General features: G+C 45.8%; 1 long non-coding RNA gene across 1 annotated transcript; it reads right to left on the reverse strand.

Annotated features, from left to right (window-relative positions):
• Nucleotides 1-866: 866 nt before the first annotated feature.
• On the reverse strand, nt 867-2,842 carry LOC142924791 (uncharacterized). Its single transcript, XR_012941863.1, has 3 exons — nt 2,604-2,842; nt 1,862-1,997; nt 867-1,467 (listed from the first exon to the last, which is right to left on the reverse strand). It is a non-coding gene; the product is annotated as an uncharacterized LOC142924791 (long non-coding RNA).
• Nucleotides 2,843-5,534: the final 2,692 nt, after the last annotated feature.

The following is a 5,534-nucleotide window of genomic DNA, read 5'->3' on the forward strand; positions in this document are numbered from 1 at the left end:
GCCGTCGGTGCAACACGGACAGGGTCGTGTCTAGGCCGGGCTCTATGGCAACGTGGTCGAGTGAGGCCGGAGTTGGTGTGAACAAGATAATAAAGAGACGGTGTCTCCTGCAACTACCTCGTCTTCGACAGTGTGTGCGACACACACCACACGTCGGAAGGAGAACACTTCACAAGTATAAATGCTGCCTGTGTCAGTCGAGTCACATTTGCTCTAATTTATTTTGGTGACCTAAGACAGGAGCAAAATGCACTTCTTCAGGAAGTGATATTTTTTTCATAATGCAGAGGCTGTGCCTGATACACATCTTTCATGTGTTGTTTGGCAACCCTGGTGCCCAGTAAACGCCATATGGCCAGATCTTTGCATTGAATTCCAAGTATTAATTCCTCCATACTTGTGCACAGTTGAGTTTTTATTCCATTCCCTTCATGAACCATGTCTTTGAACTTTACATCATAGTAAGATAGTACATGCCGATGAATAATTAATAGATGCTTGAAAACATCTATCCCCAACCATCTGCCTGTGTTTGGCCTAAAACCCAATCACCCAGAATGCCCAAATTCACCTTACATACTCTAGGAATGTAAGCAGGTTAATGCTTGTATATCCATCACAATCATCACCCCCAAATGTGAAGACATGTCACGAGACTCGCTGACTTTTCTTAAAATACTTGAGAAATACAAATCATAGCTGAATATTTTCAATTCCATGTGTATAAGCCTTTGTCTCAGATTTATTGTAAAATAAATATACATGTACAATATAAACATTCAAATATCAGAAAATATTTAATGTATGTTGAATTTCTTTCACACTGTACATAACCAACCATGCTAAACAAGACATGATAAAAACAATCCAAGTCATGGGTTGCATACAATATGCAACTTTGGTTTATTGATTACAAGTTACATAAAAGGTTCTGAAATTTTACAATACAGGTATAGTGCAATCTAAATAAGCAAATGTACTTTTACAGTGATTTCCCAAATGTTTATAACTACACAAATACTAGCATGTATGTTCCCAATAAAGTAGTCTCCTTCCAAAATGGATAAAACCAAAATAAGTTTAGTTGTGCTCACAATATTTTTCACATATCCGTTCTCTTTCAAGTGACATTTGAGTCTGCATGGATTTGCTGTGCAAAATATTGCTGCAACCATTCACTAACTCCAACCCTGAACGAACTTCATCACATTTTTCCAATACTTTGTTGTGGCACTTCCATTAACAGGGCAATTACTGTGCCCCATGGGCCCCACAAGTTCACAAGTAATTGCGATTCACACCACAGCACCTGAAGTACCATTGATGTTTAACAACCATGAATTAGCAGGACCAAGCGAACGTATCCTTCTGAGTACAAACCTCGACCACCGCCTTAAAATGCAGCCATCCTTGTTCTCCTTGATGGTGTCAACCAGCTCTTTCAGACGCGACAGGTGGTACACGGCCCTGAGAAGAGACACGATTGAGAGAAAATTACTTGGTTGACTTATTATCATGGTGGAAGCCAGAAAAATCTCACCAAGTCTCAGGCGGGTTTGGCAGTGATATTTTGCAAATTTCATCAGCGAGTGGTATGTGAGAGGAAATCGGAGAACCCGGTGAAAACAGAGGGAGTAAAATGCAAAACTCCGGATATAGATTCAAGATTCCATTGCTGTATTACTAACTCCTGGTTACCTAGCAGCCAAAATCTATAATATATGCTATTACCAAATAGTCTCCCATCCAAGTAATAACCAGGCTTACCTGCTTAGCTTATAACATTCATAATCTGACATCATACTTAGAGGCGGTGCAGCCTCTATGCTGTGCGTGAGTGTGAATATAAAGATAAATTCACAATGGCGTGGAGGGGTTTTCCCAGGGACGATCAGCCCCTAGGAAGACGTCCGTGTTGAAGCTGCCCGGGGAGGGGGCCTCCAAGCCGGGGGATTCCAACTCCATGCGCGCCCTGCTCAGCAGCTCCTCCAATGAGGCTGTGCATCAAGAATCACGCATCGCACGTCACAACCACATGGGTGGCCGCTCAGTCGTCTCTGTGAGAAAAGACTGAATATGTACCTGAAAACATATGAAATGTCATCTGCTATATACAGACTATATATATACACACACACACCTAGGGATCTAAGGTCCTCTGACACGGGCTCCTCGTTGGCTACATTCGTAAGGCCAGAGATGTCCAAATCTTTGAGCCACTCTGGGTACTTTGGTCTGCTTTGCGGGCTCTGAGCGGCACCTGCTCTCTTCGTGCTGGTATCCATCTCGTGGCTGCTGGTCTGGGAGTCCACATCGCAGTCACGCAGCCAGGCCGGGTACCTGAGCTCAGGAATGCTCGTGATCCCCGACACATCCAGCTCATCCTTTTGGCTTGTCAACCACCTGGGATAGGTACTTGTCGCACAGCCGCCGTTCGGCAAGTGCTCACGCCTAGTTGCTTCACTGCTCCGTAAGTACAACAAAACATTCTTCTGGTTAGAAAAGAAATAATTTTTGGGCTTTGCCGACTCATTTAATGGCATCAGGGCCTTGTTGCTTCTCGCTGTTGAGCTCAACCGTTCAGTTGGCTTATTGCCCCTCACCAATGATGCGTCGAGGCTGTGCGCGGTGACCCCGAGAGATGACCGCTTGCCTCTGTGCGACACTGCGAGGTCTCGGTGGGCGCCAGGCGAGCGGAACAAGGACTTGGAGGAACCGTCAACTGGCGCCTCTAGGAACTGGTCCGTGGTTAGACTGACCGTCGGGCTATAAGCCATGACCGCTGCAGCGCAGCAGTGAGGCTGCACGTGCCCGAGATGAGGTCCTCCACAGGCAGCATGCCACCTGCAATGTAAGACCCACAGACATTTTACTGGTACACAATGAATTTGCTCTCCCCTAGATTCCTTGACCCCTGAACGGCAATCCTGCAATGTTGCCTTACTTTGCACCATCAGTAACTAATGATGTTATCCGTTTGTGGAGTTTGTGAGAATATGGGATAAATCAGTGCATGAGCTGTTATTGTTTAAACTTCAGATGTGTCCAGTCTAGGATCTGCAAATTTTGACACAAAGGTTGGAGGATCACTTAGATTTCACAAACTTTACAAACTCGATAATCAGTGAAGTTGCTGGAAGATGACAGGAGAAAGAAATGCATGCTCCGACCTATCTGTTCAGACCTATGCTATCCTCTCATATGCGTGTGCTTACTGTGGATAGTTTTCTCTGACATAAAATGAACTCATTAATGGAATTTGCCAAGCATCCCAGTGTGGGACTCTCACGAAAATGTATCTTTAGACCTTATTAAGGGTTTTTTTCTAGGGGAATTACATTACATTCATGATAGCATAGCATAATTGACAAGCACCCAGTACAAGCAAATAAATGGGGTTCTCCTCTCCAATTATCCCCCCTCCAGTCAACTAGCTTCGATACCTTATGAGACCTCCTTTGCCAGTAACAAGATATAGTAATAGGTTTTTACCCTTTTATCTGGCACAAAAACTGACACCTTTATACAAGGGATCATGTTTGCGATAACCACAACGCAAGTAGTCAAAATGCAAACAAGAAGACGCTAAGAATAAGAAGACGCCTTTTTGCGTCTTCTGGTCCAACACCAGTGGAGACTGGGATCTCAGAAAAGCCATCTCGGGTATGGACCAATCAAATTCAAGGACAGTGCATATTATCAGAGTTGTCTTTTTTGTTTGCATTTTGACTACTTGTGTTGTGGTTATTGCAAACATGATCCCTTGTATAAAGGTGTCAGTTTTTGTGCCAGATAAAAGGGTAAAAACCTATTACTATAGCTTCAATACCATTGCACCGCGTGCACACTCGATAGCCACTCGAGTGCAAGCACCACGGAGCGATTCCTCGCGTGGCGAGAGGCGCAACCCACCTTCATCCACACTGTGCATCCTCCTCTCCTCCGCGCGTCTCCGCTCCGCCATGCTGCGCGGCGCTGTGCTCTGCACGTATCCTGGGTGGCGGTGACGCACAGATTCCGCTCTGCTCAAAGTCCTCGATGTAGGCGTCCAGCGCACCGCTCGCCTACGAGCAGCACTGCTCTCCGCACACCACAGGGCTGTGCTAGCCCCCGCTTCCGGTCCGGAGCAGCGTGCTGCCCAGGCTGCCGCGAGGGCTTGTGTCCGTCACCGTGCTGTCGCCCGAAGGGCTGTTTGTCTCACCACCGTTGCAGTACATTTTGTACGATTTGGGATGCCTGGACCGGATGGGGCCAGGGAGAGGAATGGCTGTGGCTACAAGGTCACCACTGGTCCTGGTATGGGGGGCACCATGAGGAGCTGCTGTGTGCGGAAAGTGGGTCCGCTGTCGCAACGCGATCGCATGGGCCAGTGTCGACCACTTCGCGTTAGGTCTCTTAAGCTACTGTGGCTGTTGTCCTTTTTTCAACAAAAATTCCAGCCTTTCCCATGGTTTCCTTCATCACACCTGCAAGCTCTATGTACAATTGAAGTGTCATAAATGCACTACCTGCCTACTACTACATTATGAATGATATACATTTAAGAATTAGCTGGAGACAACTCCATGTTTAAAACACACTGTATTCAAAAGAGAAGGCTTAACATTTAACATTGGTTAACGTTTGGCATGCACACCTGCATATAAAAAAATGACCGTACTACTAATACAATGAATGCTAAATATTAAGTGGTATTACAGTAGTATGACTACTTATATTTATATATTATCGCACCTCCGAAGAGCACGGTTGGCTTTGTACGATGCGAAAGAGGTTCAACACACATACAGAATACAATACTTTCCGAGCACATTATGCGTACCGAACCTCCAAGTTCCTTACCCTACCCTGAATAAGAATGTGTGCGGAGTACAGCTCCTTTTAAAATCCATTGCTGGCTGACAGCTGTCCCATGCTATGCAGCTCCCAGGGGGAGGGGTTATTTACCATACTTCACCACGCTGGTCAGTGTGAGTTTGGTGATGGCAGGGGGCTATAGAAGTGCATTACAACCATGTACTGAATATTGCTGCACTGATGGCAGGGGGCTATAGAAGTGCATTACAACCACGTACTGAACATAGCTGCATTGGTGGCAGGGGGCTATAGAAGTTCATTACAACCACGTACTGAATATTGCTGCATGGATGGCAGGGGGCTATAGAAGTACATTACAACCACGTACTGAATATTGCTGCACTGGTGGCAGGGGGCTATAGAAGTTCATTACAACCACGTACTGAATATTGCTGAACTGGTGGCAGGGGGCTATAGAAGTGCATTACAACCACGTACTGAATATTGCTGCACTGATGGCAGGGGGCTATAGAAGTACATTACAACCACGTACTGAAAATTGCTGCACTTGTGGCAGGGGGCTATAGAAGTACATTACAACCACGTACTGAATATTGCTGCACTGATGGCAGGGGGCTATAGAAGTACATTACAACCACGTGCTGAATATTGCTGCACTGGTGGCAGGGGGCTATAGAAGTACATTACAACCACGTACTGAATATTGCTGCATTGAT

The sequence above is a fragment of the Petromyzon marinus genome, chromosome 17, assembly GCF_048934315.1.
Source record: "Petromyzon marinus isolate PM22_M1 ecotype Great Lakes invasive population chromosome 17, UKy_Petmar_22M1.pri1.0, whole genome shotgun sequence".
Classification (NCBI taxonomy): Eukaryota; Metazoa; Chordata; class Hyperoartia; order Petromyzontiformes; family Petromyzontidae; genus Petromyzon; species Petromyzon marinus.